The sequence below is a fragment of the Salvelinus fontinalis genome, chromosome 7 (assembly GCF_029448725.1).
Source record: "Salvelinus fontinalis isolate EN_2023a chromosome 7, ASM2944872v1, whole genome shotgun sequence".
Taxonomy (NCBI): Eukaryota; Metazoa; Chordata; class Actinopteri; order Salmoniformes; family Salmonidae; genus Salvelinus; species Salvelinus fontinalis.
The window spans coordinates 35,850,690-35,874,886 of NC_074671.1; the positions used below are offsets into that span (position 1 = coordinate 35,850,690).

Genomic DNA, 24,197 nt, shown 5'->3' on the forward strand with positions numbered 1-24,197 from the left:
CTCTCACACACACACACACACACACACACACACACACACACACACACACACACACACACACACACACACACACAGACTCCCTCACTCACACAGACAGACAGACTCACTCACTCATCACTCACACAGACGCAGTCACAGACTCCATCACTCCATCACTCACACAGATTCACTCACATATTCACTCACTCATCACTCACACCTTCTCACTCACAAACTCACTCACTCAGACTCACACACACGGACTCACCCACACAGACTCATCAATCACTCACTCGCTCGCTCGCTCACTCACTCATAGTCACACACACACAGACTCACTCATTCACTCACTCACTCTCCCACTCACTCATACTCACTCACACACACAGATTCACTCATTTACTCACTTACTCTCTCACTCACTCATATTCACTCACTCTCAGACTCACTCACACATACACACACTCACTCACTCACTCACTCAGACTCACTCAGACTCACTCACAGAATCACTCACACTCACTCACTCACTCACTCAATCACTCTCATACACACACACACACTCACTCACTCACTCACTCACACTCACACAGACTCACTCACAAACTCACTCACACAGGATCACTCACACACTCACTCATTCACTCACATACTCCCTCACTCACTCATACTCCATCACTTACTCTCTCACACACACACACACACACACACACACACACACACACACACACACACACACACACACACACACACACACACACACACACACACACACACACTCACACAGAGACTCACACGCACACTCACTCACACAGACTCACACGCACACTCACTCACACACACACACACACACACACATATACATTCTCACTCACACAGACTTCCTCACTCACACAAACAGACTCACTCACTCATCACTCACACAGACGCAGTCACATATTCACTCACACAGACACACCAACAAACTCACTCACTCAGACTCCATCACTCCATCACTCACACATACTCACTCAAACAGACTCACTCACTCAGACGCCATCCCTCCATCACTCACACAGACTCACTCAGACTCCATCACTCACACAGATTCACTCACATATTCACTCACTCCATCACTCACACAGACTCACTCACAAACTCACTCACACAGGATCACTCACACACTCACTCATTCACTCACATATTCCCTCACTCACTCATACTCCATCACTTACTCTCACACACACACACACACACACACACACACACACACACACACACACACACACACACACACACACACAGATACACATTCACTCACTCTCAGACTCACTCACTCTCAGACTCACTCACTCTCAGACTCACTCACTCTCAGACTCACTCACTCTCAGACTCACTCACACTCACTTACTCACTCACACACTCACTCACACACTCACTCACTCATTCAATCACACACACTCACTCACTCACTCAATCACAGACTCACACACACACACACACACACACACACACACACACACACACACACACACACACACACACACACACACACACACACACACACACACACACACACACACACACACACACACACAGAGACTCACACGTACACTCACTCACACAGACTCACACGCACACTCACTCACACACACACACACACACATATACATTCTCACTCACACAGACTTCCTCACTCACACAAACAGACTCACTCACTCATCACTCACACAGACGCAGTCACATATTCACTCACACAGACACACCCACAAACTCACTCACTCAGACTCCATCACTCCATCACTCACACATACTCACTCAAACAGACTCACTCACTCAGACGCCATCCCTCCATCACTCACACAGACTCACTCAGACTCCATCACTCACACAGATTCACTCACATATTCACTCACTCCATCACTCACACAGACTCACTCACAAACTCACTCACACAGGATCACTCACACACTCACTCATTCAATCACATATTCCCTTACTCACTCATACTCCATCACTTACTCTCACACACACACACACACACACACACACACACACACACACACACACACACACACACACACACACACACACACACACACACACACACACACACACACACACACACACACACACACACACAGATACACATTCACTCACTCTCAGACTCACTCACTCTCAGACTCACTCACTCTCAGACTCACTCACTCTCAGACTCACTCACTCTTAGACTCACTCACTCTCAGACTCACTCACACTCACTTACTCACTCACACACTCACTCACTCACACACACACAGACTCACTCATTCACTCACTCACTCTCCCACTCACTCATACTCACTCACACACACATATTCACTCATTTACTCACTCACTCTCTCACTCACTCATATTCACTCAAACACACAGAATCACTCACTCTCAGACTCACTCACACATACACACAACACTTACTCACTCACTCACTCAGACTCACTCACAGAATCACTCACACTCACTCACTCACTCACTCAATCACTCTCATACACACACACACACTCACTCACTCACTCACACTCACACAGACTCACTCACAAACTCACTCACACAGGATCACTCACACACTCACTCATTCACTCACATACTCCCTCACTCACTCATACTCCATCACTTACTCTCTCACACACACACACACACACACACACACACACACACACACACACACACACACACACACACACACACACACACTCACACAGAGACTCACACGCACACTCACTCACACAGACTCACACGCACACTCACTCACACACACACACACACACATATACATTCTCACTCACACAGACTTCCTCACTCACACAAACAGACTCACTCACTCATCACTCACACAGACGCAGTCACATATTCACTCACACAGACACACCAACAAACTCACTCACTCAGACTCCATCACTCCATCACTCACACATACTCACTCAAACAGACTCACTCACTCAGACGCCATCCCTCCATCACTCACACAGACTCACTCAGACTCCATCACTCACACAGATTCACTCACATATTCACTCACTCCATCACTCACACAGACTCACTCACAAACTCACTCACACAGGATCACTCACACACTCACTCATTCACTCACATATTCCCTCACTCACTCATACTCCATCACTTACTCTCACACACACACACACACTCACACACACACACACACACACACACACACACACACACACACACACACACACACACACACACAGATACACACACTCACTCAATCACTCACACACAGAGACTTACTCACATACACACACAGACTTACTCAAACACACAGATTCACTCACTCACACAGACTCACTCACACAGGTTCACTCACACAGACGCACTCATTCACTCACATACTCCATCACAGACTCCATCACTCACTCGCTCACACACACACACACACACACACTCACTCACTCACTCACTCACTCACTCACTCACTCACTCACTCACTCACACACAGACTCACTCACTCACTCACTCACACACAGACTCACTCATTCACACACACAGACTCACTCACACAGGGTCACTCACACAGACACACTCATTCACTCACATAGTCCATCACAGACTCCATCACTCACTCATACTCCATAACTTTCTCGCTCACACACGCACACACTCACTCACCCACTCACTCACTCACTCACTCACTCACTCACACACAAAGACTCACTCACTCACTCACTCTCAGACTCACACACACACACACACACTCACTCACTCACTCACTCACTCACTCACTCTCACACTCACTCACTCACTCTCACACTCACTCACTCACAGACACACTCACTCAATCACTCAAACACACTTACTCAGACACACACACACACACAGACTTACTCAGACACACACACACACACACACAGACGGACTCACACACACAGACGTACTCACACACACAGACGTACTCACACACACAGACTAACTCACACACACAGACTAACTCACACACAGATTCACTCACTCACACACAGACTCACTCACTCACACACAGACTCACTCACTCACACAGATTCACTCACTCACTCACTCAGAGATCCACTCACTCACACACAGACTCACTCACTCACTCACAGATCCACTCACAGACTCACTCAAACACACATACACACTCACTCACACTCACTAACTCACTCACACTCACTAACTCACTCAGACTCACTCACTCACTCAAACACACTCACTCACTCAATCACTCAAACACACTTACTCAGACACACACACACACACACAGACTTACTCAGACACACACACACACACAGACGTACTCACACACACAGACATACTCACACACACAGACGTACTCACACACACAGACTAACTCACACACAGATTCACTCACTCACACACAGACTCACTCACACACACAGATTCACTCACTCACACACAGACTCACTCACTCACTCACAGATCCACTCACAGTCTCACTCACTCCCACATACAGACTCACACACACTCACTCACTCACACAGACAGACAGACAGACAGACAGACAGACAGACAGACTCACTCACTCACGGACTCACTCACTCACGGACTCACTCACTCACGGACTCACTCAATGACTCACTCACTCAATGACTCACTCACTCAAGGACTCACTCACTCAAGGACCCACTCACTCAAGGTCTCACTCACTCAAGGTCTCACTCACTCACACAGACTCACTCACTCACACAGACTCACACACTTACTCACACAGACTCACACACTTACTCACACAGACTCACACACTTACTCACACAGACTCACACACTTACTCACACAGACTCACACACTTACTCACACAGACTCACTCACTTACTCACACAGACTCACTCACTTACTCACACAGACTCACTCACTTACTCACACAGACTCACTCACTTACTCACACAGACTCACTCACTTACTCACACAGACTCACTCACTTACTCACACACAGACTCACTTACTCAGACTCACTTACTCAGACTCACTTACTCAGACTCACTTACTCAGACTCACTTACTCAGACTCACTTACTCAGACTCACTTACTCAGACTCACTTACTCAGACTCACTTACACAGACTCACTTACACAGACTCACTTACACACTTACTCACTTACACACTTACTCACTTACTCTCAGACTCACAGACTCACAGACTCACAGACTCACAGACTCACAGACTCACAGACTCACAGACTCGCTTACTCGCTTACTCGCTTACTCGCTTACTCACAGACACACACAGACACACACAGACTCACACACTGACAGACACAGACTCACACACTGACAGACACAGACTCACACACTGACAGACACAGACTCACACACTGACAGACACAGACTCACACACTGACAGACACAGACTCACACACTGACAGACACAGACTCACACACTGACAGACACAGACTCACACACTGACAGACACAGACTCACACACTGACAGACACAGACTCACACACTGACAGACACATAGACTCACACACAGACTCACACACAGACTCACACACAGACTCACACACAGACTCACACACAGACTCACACACAGACTCACACACAGACTCACACAGACTCACTCACTGACAGACACAGACTCACTCACTGACAGACACAGACTCACACACTGACAGACACAGACTCACACACACAGACTCACTGACAGACACAGACTCACACACACAGACTCACTGACAGACACAGACTCACACACACAGACTCACACACAGACACAGACTCACACACACAGACTCACTGACAGACACAGACTCACACACAGACTCACTGACAGACAGACACACACACAGACTCACTGACAGACAGACACACACACACACACAGACTCACTCAAACATCCCTGAAAACAATTTGCTTTTCTTCTGTAGATGTGTCTTCCATTTTGGAACATATTATTTTAATGCACAGCTCTGATCTTTCCTGTGCCTTCTCTTATTCACATAAAATTCAGATAGGTTTCTCGACTCTTTAATTTGTCCTTTTTTAAAGAAGAGAGATGAAATATGACATGCATCTACATCTATATTTGAAGAGCGTAGCGAAGAGTGGATGGTTTTAAGTGGTTGTTGGATGTGTTTTGTGACCCTTGTTGTATTTGTTTATGTGCCGTGGTGACCTTTAATCCCTGGCTATGCAGGAAGCAATCGGAAGCGGCAGATAATCTCCTACTTTGCATAGACTGACTGACTCTCCTGTCTCACTATGGTACAAACGCACGCACCCACATGCAATGTCTATATCTGCTTGCCCTGAAGCAGGGCCACTCTTTGGCGGGGAGTGAGGAAGGGAGAGGAGGGAAAGAATGGAGGGAGGAAGGGAGAGAGAGAGAGGTGGAAAGGTAAAGCGGTATCTGTAATGCAAATGAACGCCTGCAACCCTGCATTATTCAAAGTGTTCAATGGAAAATTGAGCTTTTCTGATATCTTGTCATTAATAACTTCCTGGCAGAGTGGTCCATTCCCATTTGGTTTATTTTGGCCCAGTTCGCCTTTACATTCTCCTGTGTCTTCGTTTTCTCTCCTTTCTCTCTCTTTTACCTCTTGCAATGTAAACAAAATACTTTCTCCCTCAGCCTTTTCGATGGGGCTGCCGCAAGCTTTCTCTTCCCCTCCCTCCATCCTCCACTCCTCTCCTTGAGGTCATGACTGATGTCACGATCGTTCTCCTCCTCTTCTTCTGAAGAGGAGAAGCATGGGTCGGACCAATACGCGTCAAGGTATGCAGTCATAATGAATTTATTTAAATGAAATACGAACACTTAATACAAACTATACAAAATAACAAAACGACCGTGAAGCTACAAACGTTGTGCATAGACAGACAGGCTACAAACGTTCTGACATAGACAATTACCCACAATTAATGAGAGCCTATGGCTACCCTAAATAAGGCTCCCAATCAGAGACAACCGACATCAGCTGTCTCTAATTGGGAACTTATTCAGGTAACCATAGACTCTTCTAGATCACTCACCAACATAGACAACGCTAGACATCTACACTAAACACAAAACCATATTTTACACCCCATAACCCCTTTACCACATAAACATCCAAAACCAACAAAACATAAACATTACCCATGTCACACCCTGACCTAACTAAAATAATCAAGAAAACAAAGAATAATAAGGCCAGGGCGTGACAACTGATAAGCCCTCTCGTCTTCTTTCCTTCCTTCCATCCTATTGAACCGCTTGGAAAGAGGAAAGAATTTGAAAAAGAAGAAGAAAGGACTTACGTTCTGTTTTATGGCCCTAATTTCCCTGTGTATTTGATCTGTGGATTATAGTGTGCCAGCAGCCACCAGGCACTGCCACGATTCAGATGGTGGATCATTATGAGTTTCTCTCCCTCGCTCTCTCTCTCTCTCTCTCTGTCTGTCTGTCTGTCTCTCTCTCTGTTCAGCCTCAACGCTCTTCAATCTCAACACTCTTCCTATTAAGAGAGCAGAGAACGGGATTATGTTTCACTCGTCTGAATGTCAGATTTGCACAATGCAGAGACGGTGAATTTATTGAGCGAGCACAGCTCCATTGTTAATTGCTGTGGATGGTAGCAATGGAGGGATAGTTATCTCTGCTCGGTTCCTCTCTCTCGCTCTCTCACTGTTTTTCTCTCCCTTTTTTTATTATTTCTCTCACTCTCTGTCCTTTGTTTCCCTCAACCCCTTTTAGTTTGGAATAGTTAAGATGTTTGATGTTTGGAATGCAATCAGCAGTCTCGGTGCGGCGACGACAAAGTTTCATTTATTTTCTTGTTCCGTTTATTTTGTCATTAATGTGCCCGCACAGTTTTGCATGTCGTTTGGTTGGGCTGCCGGGCCGGAGCAAAGCAGAGAGGAGGAGAGAGGGAAAAACTGCTTTATTTGTATTTGATGGATTAGAGCCTGAGCTTTTTTGAATAATTCATTTGAAGTTATTAATGTGACTGTCAGATATTTTGAGCTCTGGACCCTGTTTATCAGAAGGGCGTCTCAGTATTTCAATGTTTTTTCCCTAAAGAGAACTGTAGCGTGCAGCAGCACAAAAGCATGTCTGCGTATACAGACGCTGTGGATAAGAGCCACTGCTAAATTACTAATGTAAATGTAGCACCTGCCTGTCCCTAAATCTGACGCAAAGACAACAGGTATATTATAGTCGTTAATGACATGAATGGCCCTGACCTGGATCACAAATTGCACCAAATTCCCTTTATAGTGCATTGCTTTTGAACAGAGCCCTATGGGCCCTGGTCAAAGGTAGTGCACATGAAAAGGAATAGGGTGCCATTTTTGATGCATAATAAATATATGTGTTCTGGCTTCAGTAACTTCCTGGGTATGAATCTGAAACTGTACAGTTGCTGTAAGAGTTGTTCTGGCCAGGTCATGGCGTAAGTCAAGGTTACTTACCGGCAATTACTGACTCGGTTGGCTAGCTAGATAGTAAGGGAGGGCAGGAGAAATGGAAGGTTTGCGCGAGCGAACTGTGGCTGGGTGTGTGTGTGTGTGTGTGTGTGTGTGTGGGGGGGGGGGGGGGGGTCTGCTGAGAACTTGAGATGCATCTGCTGCCTGGGTCTCCAATTGTGGCCGCATCCCAAATAGCATTCTATCCCCTACATAGTATACTACTTTTGACAAAAGCTTCTCTCTCTGTGTCTCTATCTCCGTGTTTATGTCTGTATCTCTCTCTGTTTCGGTTGGCAGGTAATGTAAGTCGTCGAAGGCAGCAGCCAGGCTGGTTAGCCTGACGATGGATGGAGCTGACTTGACTGGCTCCATGTAATGATCACTGCATGTTGTGCGGTTGGTCGGACCGCTGCAGGGTAATCTTTCCACGGACAGAATTCTTGTCAAAGTGCTCTCTCTCTCTCTAGCTCTCTCTCTATTTCCATCCCTCTCTAGAATTATCTTAATTTTCATCTACTGGCTCTTTGATTGACACCGAAGGTGTTACTTTGAGATGTTTTAATACATTTTTCCTTCCCTTGAGGTTCCCACTCCCCTATTCTTGGGAAAGTTTGAGAAATGCAATAAGAGGCAAAACTCTTTGAATCGTCAACTTCCCGTCCATAACTTCTACTTTCTGTAACTTCCAGGGAGTCAGTATCAGTGATGGATCATCAAAACCACAGGAAAAGCCCTTAGCTCTTGAAATATAGCCTATATTGTATTGTACAGTCAATATCAATAAGAAATATACCTGTAGAGAGAGAAAGCAGCCAGGGGTGTGTTTCTCCTCATAGCTGCCTTATAATCTTCAGAGGAAACATCTGCTGTGTTGGAGCATCCAGAGCTGTGGTCGACTAACGGTCAAACCACAAATCTAAGCACAAATCTGGAAGTGGGAGGATGTCCTTTAGACGCGGTGGATCTCAACTCTCTCCTCGCGGACCCCCAGACCTTTCACAATTTTCTTGTAGCCCTAAGACTTACCACACCGGATTCACTAACCAAGGGCTAGATGATTTGTTGAGACGTTGAATCAGGTGTACAGCTCTGGAATAGATCAAATGGATCAAATGCATGGCTGAGAGTCCCAGACGAGATGTTTAAGAACCATCTGCTGTGTAGGATCTCCAAAGTTGTGGTCGAATCATGGTAAAACCACATATCTCAGCACAAATATAGGAGTGGGAAGATGTCCTTCAGAGGATCCATTCCCCCTATTTGATCCCCTTGCAGTGAGGATACAGCGGGCACGCCCGCACGGAAACACTCACACTGTCATGGCAAGATTAGAGGTCTCGACCTCAAAGGCAGCTGGAAGGGGTTTCATCACAGATAAGATGCTTTGTGTGTGTGTGTGTGTGTGTCTCGAACATGTGTGTGTGCGAGCATGTGTTCTCACGTGTGGTCACGTGAGTTTTGGTGGTGTGTGAGGCAAGCTGTTTCCTTTCCTGGAGGACGAATCTAACATATCTGCGTTTGATGTCGTTTATAAAGGCACTTTGAGCAAAACCACACATCACAACCATCTCCAATGGGCTCATTTATGCACATTAAAGAAGCACTGCACAATTGTATTTTCAATTTGCCAGGGTTTTATTGCTTTTTCTAAATTGAATGAACCTTCCTTAGTGTGGTGTGGGATGAAGTTGTAGGCAACTTAACAGAAGACGATTGCAACACATCAATGTTAATAAAAGCCCCAACGATAAACAACAACTTTTGTCGAGAGTAAATGATTGGTGTTCTCAAACACTGGTTTGTGTGCCGAAGCAGCTCCTGCAGTACACCGGAGAGAGAGACACCGAGGGAGAGACAGAAAGAGAACAGCGAAGAAGGAGAGTGAGATGTGGGGATAAAAGAGAGAGGAGAGAGGGGGATATAGAGATGGAGAGAGAGGTATTATTGCAACAGCAGATGCTCTCACTTCGTGCTGTGACAGAAAACAATTTTTTTTTTTTTTTGTTTGTCTCCTTGTTTATGTGTATGTTTCCTCTCAAGTGTGTATCTTTTGAACATTTTAAAACATTGTACACTGTCTCCGCGTGTGTGTCTGCAGCTCGTATGAGAGTTGTGATTGTGTGTGTGTGTGTACATGCGCATTTGTGTGTTCGGCATTCATATGAGAGGTGTTTGCACAGCACATCTTGTCACACAGAACTAAGTCCTGTTGTTTATGTGACCTTGGTTAGTTTCATCTCCTGTCACTGTGGTGATGAAGCCATGCCATTTCTCCCTGCCTCCTACTGCACTCTGTGACAGAGGGGGCTGACGCGCACACACGCACACGCACGGAGGTGGGACACACATACATACAGTGGTCATTTTAACATGAAAAGCTATGCAAAAAAAAAAACAACTTTTAATAAAGCAATTATAACAAATTCTGCAGAGTTCAATTAATGTCAACTTTTCCATCTGGAAAGTGGTTGTCAAACAGTGATTGCTCAAATTTGAACTAAGGAAATGTTGTATTAAAAAGCACAAGCCTCCCGGCTGGGGCAGTGGTCTAGAGACTTGTGCCACCAGAGACTCTGGGTTCGAGCCCAGGCTCTGTCGCAGCCGGCCGCGACCGGGAGGTCCATGGGCGACGCACAATTGGCCTAGCGTCGTCCGGGATAGGGAGGGTTTGGCCGGTAGGGATATCCTTGTCTCACCGTGCACTTGCGACTCCTGTGGCGGGCCTGGAGCAGTGCACGCTAACCAAGGTCGCCAGGTGCACGGTGTTTCCTCCGACACATTGGTGGGGCTGGCTTCCGGGTTGGATCCGCGCTGCGTTAAGAAGCAGTGCGGCTTGGTTGGGTTGTGTTTCGACCTTCGTCTCTCCCATGCCCGTACGTTGTAGCGATGAGACAAGACAGTAACTACTAACAATTGGATGCCACGAAATTTGGGAGAAAATGGAGGTAAAGAAACAAAAAAACACACGTGATTTGTCATCCCTCCCGAGGAGTGTGTGTATGCCCAGCCAACAGCGTTCCTACACCTAACATATATTTTCCATATCTGAGTCGTCTATATTTTTTATTAATCTCATCCTACCTTCTCTATTTTTTCCCTCCCTTTATTCTGTCTCTCTTTTAGTGTGGAGGTATTTGGAGGGCGGTGTAGAGGAATCAAAGCAGCTGTTTGGCAGGCTGCATTTCAATGGAGAGGTACAATCACTTAATCACTAACTGACTAATACTGTTTATTGCAGTGTTCCTACCTCCTCCTCCTTGTGTGTGTGTGTGTGGAGATCTGTGTGTGCACCTGAGTGTGTTCACCCGTTCTACTTTCGTAGTGCGGATTCAACGTCCTTGGTTCTGTCTGTGACTGCCCTCTGGCCATGCAGCTCAACAACAGTCTATTGAGTTAGTGTGTGATGCAGGGTCTGTGTTTTTACAGAGTGTGTGCGCGCGCGTCAGGGGTTCCATTAGGAAATTGTAGAGCTGGACATTTGACCGGCAGCATTTTAATTTGGACCCATATTCATTGGTTGCGTAACCAGATTTGGGAGTCTACCACCGTTCTCAGACTGACAGAAATCACATTTAGTTTATGGGAGTTCGTCTTAATAACAGAACATGCAATTCAGATGGAATGGCCTGCATCATTCTTACTGAATTCCCGATGAGCAATTTGAAGATGGATTAAATAGGTGGCACGTCCACGCGGCTAGGGCAAACTTTCCCTAAAGTAAATAGAATTCAATTGCCAAAAAGTGTATAGCCTAATTAGATTACCCCTCTCTATACAGAAAAAAATGAAAACCATTCAAAATAGGCTACTATACCAGAAAACATAATTTGGCCACAGAGGATTATTGGCTTTTCTTTTTTTTAAAGAATCATAGATCCCAAATTCATACAACCAGTAAGCCTAGGTGACATCCAAAAAACTCTAAAAAGCAATGAGGCTGATGCAACAGATCAGATAGTTTAGCATAAAAGGTTGATAACTATTATTTCTTCACACAATGAGCACAAGGCAGTAGGCTACGTGCAAATGTTCGTTCCATTCAATTAGCGGGAAAACACCAAATCTCCTGTTACATCAAATCCAATCTAAATAGGCTAGCATGGGTTGCTAATATGACTAGGATTGTGCCTTTGGCTACTGGAAAATGAAAGAAAGTTGATTTGAAAACAAATAGAACATGAGAGAAAACCCTACAGGTTTCAATGTCAAATGGAAGTCTTTATTAAACAATAAGTTGGTTGGATATTTGCTAGGCAACTTTGAAATAAGGGGAAAGGGGGATACCTTGTAAGTTGTCCAACTGAATTTATTCAACTGAAATGTGTTTTCCGCATTTAACCCAACCCCTCTGAATCAGAGAGGTTGCGTGGGCTGCCTTAATCGACATCCACATCTTCAGCGCCCTTAACTGCCTTGCTCAGGGGCAGAACGACAGATTTGTACCTTGTCAGCTTGGGTATTCAAGCCAGCAACCTTTTGGTTACTGGCCCAACGCTCTAACCACTAGGCTACCTGCTGCCCAGGAGTGACACGCTTCATGTTCAGGTTTCAAACAATTAAGTATATGTTTTCAAAATGCATACTGCCTCCAGCTGATAGCAAAGTGGTGTGTGATGCGCTGAAGTCTGCCTAGTTGTCTATGCACTTGAATGGCGAATGGGAATCATGCTTCATTTACCAGTTGAGAAATAAAAGTAGTAGCTCTGTTCAGTCATGGCCATTCGTTGTTGTTGTTTTTTTACACGTGATTGCCTTTAGAATTGTTGTGCGATGATTGCGCTTATTAAAGCACATGTTTCATTCCAACAGCAACAAACAGCTGTATCAGCAGTTCTCACACTACATTGACAGCTATTTCAATCAATGAGTAGGCTAAAATCCATTATTTTGTAATGTGTGTGTGTGTGTGTGTGTGTGTGTGTGTGTGTGTGTGATGCGGGGGTCTGTGTGAAGCGGGGGTCTGTGTTTCTACACAGAGAGAGATGCGTGCTGCTGATTTTGTTAGCCCTCTTGCTCAGACTAAGGAGGCATACAGAATACAGGCTGTGTCCCACATGGTACCCCATTCCCTATATGGCCCTAAGGGCCCTGGTAAAAAGTAGTACATTATGTATGGAATAGGGTGCCATTTGGGATGCAGTGACAAAGGCTGCCTCTGTACACAGGCTGTTGTGAGGGTTTCAACTACAGTAAATAGATACAATAGATGCACCCGGATTTGCTTGAATGGTTGTGGATTAAGGCAACAACTCTGGGCGATAGAAAATAAGGTGCAAGGACATCCCGAGTGGTGCAGTGGTCTAACGCAATGCATCGCAGTGCTAGCTCTGCCACTAGAGATTCTGGGTTCGAGTCCAGGCTCTGTCGCAACCGGCCGCGACTGGGAGACTCATGGGCGGCTCACAATTGGCCCAGCGTCCGGGTTAGGGGAGGGTTTGGCCAGCAGGGATGTCCTTGTCCCATTGCGCAATAGCGACTCCTGTGGCAGGCGGGGAGGGTCGCAGTACACGCTGACACCCTTGCCAGGTGTATGGTGTTTCCTCCGACACATCGGTGTGCTGGCTTCCGGGTTCAGTGGGCATTGTGTCAAGAAGCAGTGCGCTCGGTTGGGTTGTGTTTCGGAGGATGCAAGGCTCTCGACCTTCGCCTCTCCTGAGTCTGTACGGGAGTTGCGAAATTGAGGGGGGAAAAAGGGGTAAGAAATATAATGAGGTGCGTTATCAAAAGTTTCTACCTAAAACAACAAATGTTACAGAAGAATTAGCAAACCACTTCATCCCAGCGAAGAAAGGGAGGCGGCTCGACTGCTAAAGCCACAGAAAGGCATTCGGAGTCAAATGCACAGAAAGCATAAACATACACACACACACACACACACACACACACACACACACACACGCCCTCTCCTAGATTCATAGACAATAGAAACAAACAGTGCGGAGCAGATAAACATCCCTTGGCTATAGCAACAAGACTGCCTGCTGCGCGCTCTGGTTCTCTCTCTTATAGCAATAGTCTAACGACACACACTGTTTCTCTCTCTATAGTCATTATCTAAATGATGGCACTGATAACACAGGTGTTGGATTCACTGGTGTCGGGAGATGAGGACAGGGAAAGATTTCTGGGAAAGAGTGAGAAAGAGAGGGAGGGAGGGTGGGAGGAGGTGTAGGGAGTGGGTTTACAAATAAGTGAGGGAGCACTGGAAATGGGAGGGAGTGAGCTGGAGGGAGGGAGGTAAGGTGTGTAAGTGTGGGTGTATTAATTAGTGTATGTGGGAGGAAGCGAGGGGGAGTAGAAGTGAGTAACGGATAGAATGAAGGATAATTTAAATGTGTTGGAGTTTAAAATATCAGTGTCATCACCAGCAGCTGAATTCTCCCCATGATGGAACAATAAAATAAAGATTTACACTTTGTCAGCCATACCAGTTACAGAAAACTCTGTCTATAACTTAACACTCCCAATTGGTCTTTACACACCACATTACCAAAGTTATAAGAGGGCTATGACACAAATGGCACCCTATTGCCTATGTAGTGCACTAAATTTAAGTGAAACCTATTCGGTTCTGGTCAAAAGTAGGGCACTATGTATGAAATGGGGTGCCATTTGGGATGTGTCAAGCTGAAGGCCTCTCCATTTCTTTCAATGTGGTGTTCTCTGCCCACTGAGGGTTGTCTCTGTTCAGAGTGGTGTTACATTCACACATGGATGCTCATGGGCCTATACACTGTCACTTACTCACCACTCACCGTCTGTTTCTCTCTCTTTTATTTATCTCCCGCTCTCTCTCTCTCTCATTCCGTCCCTCTTTCTCTCCCTATCCCTCTGTTTCTCTGCTGTCAGTTCCATTGTGTGTTATTATGGTCAGAGAACTTCAGTCCCATACCAGTTGTTTATGACAGACCAAAACAAAATGGCTTGTTTCTCAAATGGCACCCTATTCCCTATACAGTGCCCTACTTTTGACCAGAGTAATATGGCCCTGATCAAACGTAGTGCACAATAAAGGGAATAGCATGCCATTTGGGATCCAGAGGTTTACACCAGCAGAGGGAGAAAAAATAAAAACTCCTGGGTACCACTGCATAAACTATCCAAAATTGTTGCATCAACTGCAGCCCCATGTCCCAAATGTCATCCTATTCCCTACAAAGTGTGCTACTATTGACCAGAGCGCCATAGACCCTGATCAAAAGTAGCACATTACATAGGGCGTATCGTACCATTTGGGACTCAGCCAATGTCCCTAGCGGGTTTAAAATGAATCCCTAATTGGTTTAACATTCATGCCTTTTTCACACAGAGACAGTTCAACGTGACAGTTTTTTTACACAACACCTTGCCTTCCACTAGTTTCTAAATGACTGTACTATAATTCAATACAGGAAAATCTAACATATCAACTCTCCATAGGGAGCCTGTGAAATATGTAGATGTGAATGTCTTAACCTGTCTAGGATCAGCGTGGCGCTAGCGGCACACCCCCCCCCCCCCCACTGAAAAACCAGTGCCGCGAAATTCAAAAAAAATATTTTTTTAAAATATTTAACTTTCACACATTAAAGTCCAATACAGCTAATGAAAGACACAGATCTTATGAATCCAGTCAACATTTCCGATTTTTAAAATGTTTTACAGGGAAGACACAATATGTAAAGATGTACATCTATTACCTAAAAACACATTAGCATATTCCACCATCTTTTATTTGTCCACCAACACCAGTAGCCATCACCAATTCGGCTAAACTAAGATATTTATAGCCCCTAACCAACAAAAAAACTCATTAGATGACAGTCTGATAACATATTTATGGTATGGGATAGGTTTTGTTAGAAAAAAGTGCATATTTCAGGTATATGGCATAGTTTACAATTGCACCCACCATCACAAATGGACTAGAATAATTACAATGAGCAACGTGTTTACCTAACTACTAATCATCAAACATTTCGTAAAAATACACAGCATACACGAATCGAAAGACACAGATCCTGTGAATACAGACAATATTTCAGATTTTCTAAGTGTCTTACAGCGAAAACACAATAAATCGTTATATTAGCGTAGCACATAGCACATAGCAGCCCAGCATTGATTCTAGCCAAAGTGAGCGATAAAAGTCAACATCGCCAAAAGATATTAATTTTTTCACTAACCTTCTCAGAATTCTTCCGATGACACTCCTGTAACATCACATTACAACATGCATATACAGTTTGATCGAAAATGTTTATATTTAGCCACCAAAATCATGGTTAGACAATGTGAAATGTAGACAAGCTGGTAAAGAAAACGTCCTTGCGCCACTTAGACAGTGATCTACTCTTATACATAAATACTCATAAACGTGACTAAAAAATATAGGGTGGACAGGGATTGATAGACAATTTAATTCTTAATACAATTGCGTTATTACATTTTTTAATTTATCCTTACTTTTCAATACAGTTTGCGCCAAGCGAAGCTACGTCAAAAAACATGGCGTCCTAAGCCACTAAAATGTTTCGACAGAAACACGATTTATCATAATAAAAATGTCCTACCTTGAGCTGTTCTTCCATCAGTATCTTGGGCAAATGATCCTTTCTTGGGAGAAATCGTCTTTTGGTGGAAAGCTGTCCTCTTGCCATGTGGAAATGTCAACTACGTTCGGGATGAACTGAAAAGCGTTCCCAACTTTTCACATCGTTGCAAAAATAAATGTCCCAAAATCGCACTAAACGGATATAAATTGCTATAAAACGCTTTAAATTAACTACTTTGTGATGTTTGTAACTCCTATAACGAGTGAAAAGATGACCGGAGAAATATAACAGGCTAAACTAATGCTTGGAACAGGAGAGGGTCGGTGTCTTCCACGCGCGTTACGCAGCAAGAAAAGACTTGCTAGCTAAAGGTTTTTTTCATTTGTAGTGCCTGTGAACGAGCAATCGAGCCCGTTGGAATCGTCATCACGTAAAGGCATCCAGGGGAAGACGTAAGAAGTGTCCGTATAGTCATAGCAACGACAGTGCCCGTTTAAATGACTTCAGAAAAGTGGCCAACGTTTCTCAAATCTGACTCCATGTCAGGGAAATTGCTGTAGAATGGGCTCTGTTCCACTTAGAGACAAAATTTCAACTCCTATAGAAACTATAGACTGTTTTCTATCCAATAATAATAATAATATGCATATTGTACGATCAAGGATTTTGTGGGAAGCCGTTTAAAAAATTAGCCACATTAGCATAAATAGTCTAAACAGCGCCCCCATCCCCAACAGGTTAATGATGTTAGTTTGTTATAGAAACAGCTCAAGGTTATTATGCCATCTTACAGGTGAAGGAAGGGCCTCTCTAGACAGCCTCCACAGTGTGTGAGTGTCTGAGCGATTGTAATATATTGGATATTGTTGAGACGAAGCATTCTGCTCCATTCTTAGAAAAGTGGTTATTTGAGCAGTAATCTCCATAATGACAATAGCACTCACCCCCAATAGATTAATCTACTACTGCCTATTATCAATCCCCCCGTCCCCATCCCCGTCCATCCTAAAAAAAATGTTCCAGGGGTTGCCATGACAACAAATGTGGTCGCCACAGCGCTATGTGACTAACTTTTTGTTGGTTTTGTACAGCAGCAACAGACAGCCCTCACCCCATCAAAGTCCATAACCACACAGAATGGAACGATGCTGGGTTTTTAATGACAGCGTGGAGAGAAGAAAAAAACAAAATGGAGTGGTATCTGAAAAGAACATTCAAGTCGAACCCCTCAGTAAAACAATTCTAGATTTTAAATTGTCTGCTGATTCAACATTCACAAATGTCTATTTTGGTGCCCACTGTAAATGGGTGAAACCCTATGGGCAATGATCAAATTTATTCCCTTGAATGGAATACATAGGCCATGAGACTGGAGCACATTAAAACATCCCTGTGAAATCAATTTATACAATATCACACGTTTATTGTGATTGTGTATTTGTTCTTGTTAGATTTGCACAAACACTCTTTTAGCCTGTTGTACTTGGTTTCTGGACATGGGCTACCAGTAGAGTGTGCTAGGCTTACACAGTGCAAGCAGGCAATGCTGAACACACACTCACACAGGTAGGAGCTGGTTCTGACAGCCCCACTCCACTACCTCAGCCAGCTAACAGTGCCAAGCCCAGCGAGGGGTAGAAAATAAATGGCTTCCTAATGCTCACCATCACCACAGCCTCCTCTACCTCAATTGATTAGCCATGTGCTACATAAGTGTGCTATGTCCTTTAGCATACCCAATGTGTGTGTATCTCAGACCCAGTGACTAATAGAGTTGAAGTCAGAAGTTTACATACACCTTAGCCAAATACATTTAAACTCAGTTTTAATCCTAGTAACAATTCCCTGTTTTAGATCACTTTATTTTAAGAATGTGAAATGTCAGAATAAAAGCAGAGAGAATAATGTATTTCAGCTTTTATTTCTTTCATCACATTCCCAGTGGGTCAGAAGTTTACATACACTCCATTAGTATTTGGTAGCATTGACTTTAAATTGTTTAACTCGGGTCAAAACATTTTTGGGTAGCCTTCCACAAGCTTCCCACAATAAGTTGGGTGAATTTTGGCCCATTCCTTCTGACAGAACTGGTGTAACTGCGTCATGTTGTAGGCCTCCTTGCTTGCACACACTTTTTCAGTTGTGCCCACAAATTTTCTATAGGATTGAGGTCAGGGCTTTGTGACGTACGTGTTTCCTCCAGCATCTTCACAAGATCCTTTGCTGTTGTTCTGGGATTGATTTGCACTTTTCACACCAAAGTACATTCATCTCTAGGAGACAGAACACGTCTCCTTCCTGAGCGGTATGACGGCTGCGTGGTCCCATGCAGTTTATACTTGCGTACTATTGTTTGTACAGATGAATGTGGTACCTTCAGGCATTTGAAAATTGCTCCCAAGGATGAACCAGACTTGTGGAGGTCTACAATTTTTTGTCTGAGGTCTTGGCTGTTTTCTTTTGATTTTTCCATGATGTCAAGCAATGAGGCACTGAGTTTGAAGGTAGGCCTTGAAATACATCCACAGATACACCTCCAAGTGTCTCAAATTATGTTAATTAGTCTATCAGAAGCTTCTAAAGACATGACATAATTTTCTGGAATTTTCCAAGCTGTTTAAATGCACAGTCAACTTAGTGTATGTACTCTTCTGACCCACTGGAATTGTGATACAGTGAGTTTTAAGATAAATAATCAGTCTGTAAACAATTGTTGGAAAAATTACTTGTCATGCACAAAGTCGATGTCCTAACCCACTTGCCAAAACTATAATTTTTTAACAAGAAATGTGTGGAGTGGTTGAAAAACGAGTTTTAGTAACGCCAACCTAAGTGTATGTAAACTTCTGACTTCAACTGTATCTACCCACGTCTAATTGTATTGAAGTGCACTCCCCTCCATCCCTCTGCCTCACTGTTTTTTCTCTCATACTATCTTTCTTTTTCACTTAAGTATTTATCATGTTTTCATCGAATGTAACAACAGTACTTTCAAAATGTTCCCATGTCTGACTTTGTTGAATATGTTGGTTTGCTTTGTTTCTTCAGACACAATCAACATCTCTCTCCAGGGTTGTTGCTATGCCTCTCTTCTATTTGAGGGAGTCGTGTGTGAGAGCTTTCTTTTGTTGTTTTTCTTGGCTTTGGTAGGAGCTCTGAAAAACACCACATACAGTACATTAGAAAGGATTTCAGACCCCTTGACTTTTGTCAGGTGTGTAAAGTACTTTGGTAAAAATACTTAAAGTACTACCCAAAAAGTATTATTGTGGTATGTTTACTTTACTCTTTATATTTTGGACTGCTTTTACTTCACTACATTCCATAAGAAAATATTATACTTTGTACTACTTACAGTTTACTTTTCCTATTTACACCCCCAATACTCGTTACATTTTGAATGCTTAGCAGGAATGGAAAATAGTCCAATTCACTCACTTATCAACCAAATATCCCTGGTCATCCCTACTGCCTCTGATCTGGTGGACTCACTAAACACATACACTTTATTTATAAATTATGTCTGAATGTTGGAGTGTGCCCGTGGCTTTCCGTAAAAAAAAATCAAAAAGTTTGATACTTAAATATATTTTAAACCAAATACTTTTTTACTTTTACTCAAGTACAATTTTACTGGGTGACTTAATTTTAATTGTGTCATTTTCTATTATGGTATCTTTACTTTTACTAGTATGACAGTTGGGTACTTTTTCCACCACTGACCTTTGTTACATTACAGCCTTATTCTGAAATGTATTAAATACATTTTTCCCTCATTAATCTACACACAATACCCCATAATGTCAAAGGGAAAACAGGTTTTTAGAAATGTTTGCACATGTATTTTACAAAAAAAAAAAACTCAAATACCTGATTTACATAAATATTCAGACCCCGTGCTATGAGATCAGAAATTGAGCTAGTTCATCCTGTTTCCATTGATCATCATTGAGATGTTTCTACAACTTCACTGGAGTCCACCTGTGGTAATTCAATTGATTGGATATGATTTGGAAACACACACACACATGTCTGCATAAGGTCCACAATGTCTGCAGCATTGAAGGTCCCCAAGAACACAGTGGCCTCTGTCGTTCTTAAGAAGTTTGGAACCACCAAGACTCTTCCTAGAGCTGGCCGCACAGCCAAACAGAGCAATCAGGGGTGAAGGGTCTTGGTCAGGGAGGTGTTCCTCTGTGGGATGGGAGAACCTTCCAGAAGGACAACCATCTCTAAAGCACTCCACCAATCAGGCATTTATGGTAGAGTGGCCAGATGGAAGCCACTCCTCAGTACAAGGCACATTACAGCCCACTTGGAGTTTGCCAAAAGGCACCTAAAGGAAAAAAAGATTATCTGGTGTGATGAAACCAAGATTGAATTATTTGGCCTGAGTGCCAAGCACCACGTCTGGAAGACACCTGGCACCATCCCTACGATGAAGCATGGTGGTGGCAGCATCACGCTGTGGGGATGTTTTTCAGCAGCAGAACTGGGAGACTAGTCAGGATGGAACGAAAGATGAACGGTCAAAGTACAGAGATCCTTAATGTAAACATGCTCCAGAGCGCTCATTACATCAGATTGGGGCGAAGGTTGACCTTCAAGACAAAATGACCCTAAGCACACAGCCAAGTCAATGCAGGTGTGGCTTTGGGACAAGTCTCCTAAAGTCCTTGAGTGCCAGAGCCCGGACTTGAACCCGATTGAACAAGCATTTCGCTACGCATAACATCTGCTAAATATGTGTATGTGACCAATAACATTTGATTTGAAAAAAGCTGTGCAGCAGCGCTCCCCACCCAACTTGACAGAGCTTGAGAGGATCTGCAGAGAAGAATGGGAGAAACTCCCCTAATATAAATGGGCCAAGCTTGCACAATAGCATCATACCCAAGAAGACTTGAGGCTGTAATCGCTGCCAAAGGTGCTTCAACAACGTACTGTGTAAAGGGTCTGAATACTTGTGTAAATGTGACATTTCAAAAAGTATACATTTTATACATTTGCACAAAAACAAAAAAGTTGTTGTTTTGCCATAATGGTGTATTGCGTGTAGATTGATGAGGGGGAAAAACAAATCAATGTTAGAATAAGGCTGTAACGTAACAAAATGTGGAAAAAGTCAAGGGATCTGAACACTTCCCGAATGCATTGTATAAACAGACTCACAAATAGATCAGAGATGTGGCCTGTACACAACACAACCATACGGTGTATAACACATTTAACCAATGAAAAAGACAATGAAGATTGAATTATTGTCTTATTGTATGCAAGGTCCAACGGAAATTCTACTTATGCTTTGCCCTAATGCTTCATCCCAGTTCATATCCCAATTCAAATACCAGAAAACATTTAGCTCAATCTTTAGCCAAGTTTGAGGGTTATATATCACCATTCTGGTTAAAAGGAGCTCTTAATCCTGATACTGACCATGTACAGTATGTTCTCCTATTGATTGTTATTAATCTGCAGTTCTATGGTGTTATTGATTCGAACTGGTTCTAGACTGGTTTGATAGATTGACAGCCAGTCACTTTATACTAATTTGTCAGGGTCCTCAATGAGAGGGGGAGAGAAGAGTAGAGACGGAGGGAGAGAGAGGTGGGAGAGAATGGTACGAGAGATAAAGAAGGAGAGAGTGCAGAGATAGAGAGGGAGAGGGAGAGAGCACACCATTATGTCCCAATCATGGATGTCCAGTAATCCCAGGAGGTCCCAGCCAGCATGATTGAGAGGAGCCGTGTTATGTGTCTGTCTGTATGTCCTTGTGCTTGTGTGTTCGTTCGCACCATGCAGTAGTGTTGCACAGTATATAAAAAAAAATGTTACTTTTTCAATACTAGAACATGAAAAACGGTTCGGTACTCACATTTTTGTTACTTTCGGTACGTCTGTCAAATGTGTCTCACATCATATATGGATTGAGCTGATCAAGTCTGTCTAGGAATTTGTTTGAATCTTCTGAAGGGGGCAGAATTAAGCTAGCCAGTCCTCTTGCGCATTCAGCTGAAACAGCACCAGTGTTGGGATTAGTTGATTAAAAAGTAATGTATATCATTTCATTTAACGAGAGTAACATGCTACTTTACAATACCACTTTGCTTGGAAGGTAACGTGTTATATTACTTTCAGTTACTTTCATGAAAAAACTCACTGTTTGTTTGACTGCCGCAGGGAGGAAGGCGAGTCGCGCACACTCAACCAAAGATGGGTTACTTACTAACTCACGTTTGATCGCTATTTTCTCCTTTCATCTGTAGCGCTGCTTTCCTGTGCGAGTCTACAAGTTCTGCCAGGGTTCTTCTAATGAAAACATCGTACTTCCACGCCCACAGTTTGTTGAAAATCTGGCTCCAGAAACAAACTATGGGAATACTTTGCTTACAGAGCAGATGAGGGCCAGCTAATGTATTATACACTAGATGACTGATGGGGCGCGCTGTGTTGAAGCCACTGTGGTACAAATTTGGCACTCCCCCACCATTGTAAAAAAAAAAAAAAAAAAAAAAAAAAAGATTTTGGAAGCATAGAAATGCTTTTTTTAATGTCTACATTCATTTTTGACACATTCATTCTATTACAGACACCTTAATGCATACTTTTAAATTATATTATGTGAGCTAAACTTAAAAATGTTTGCATAAATGTCACGGATCCCCTTGGTACTCCGGATCATTTCATTCACCAGCTCCAGTGACTTCACCAGCTCCGGAGGTCTATGTCACCGGCTTTCTAGGCATCACTGAACTGGATTCATTTCCACCCACCTCGGACTGTTTTGTCTCATTACGCACACCTGGTTCCTCTGTTCCCCATTGTCCTTGTCGGTTATTGTTACCACGTCTGTTGGTCGTGTGAGTACTTGTGCTACTGTATCGTCTTCCATGCAACGTGTTATTGTGCACTTGTTTTACGGGTCTCATCCCGTGTGTTATGTAGAGGTTTTACACCTCGCTCTTTTGTTTGGGTTGAGAAAATAAAATCACCTATTACGTATTCCGGCGCCTGCATCCAATCATTATACAACGTGACAATAAATTGGTCATAACATTTTATCTGAACTTCATCTAGGTCACAACAATAGACAAACACAGTCAGCTTAAACTAATAACACACAAACAATTATACGTTTTTATGTCTTTATTGAACACACCGTGTAAGCATTCACATTGCAGGGTGGGAAAAGTATGTGAACCCTTGGATTTAATAACTGGTTGACCCTCGCCTTGGCAGCAATAACCTCCACCAAACGTTTTCTGTAGTTGCGGATCAGACAT

General features: G+C 43.5%; 1 pseudogene; it reads left to right on the plus strand.

Annotated features, from left to right (window-relative positions):
• Positions 1-24,197, plus strand: part of LOC129860062 (ribonuclease 3-like) — a 169,662-nt pseudogene that overhangs the window by 78,123 nt on the left and 67,342 nt on the right.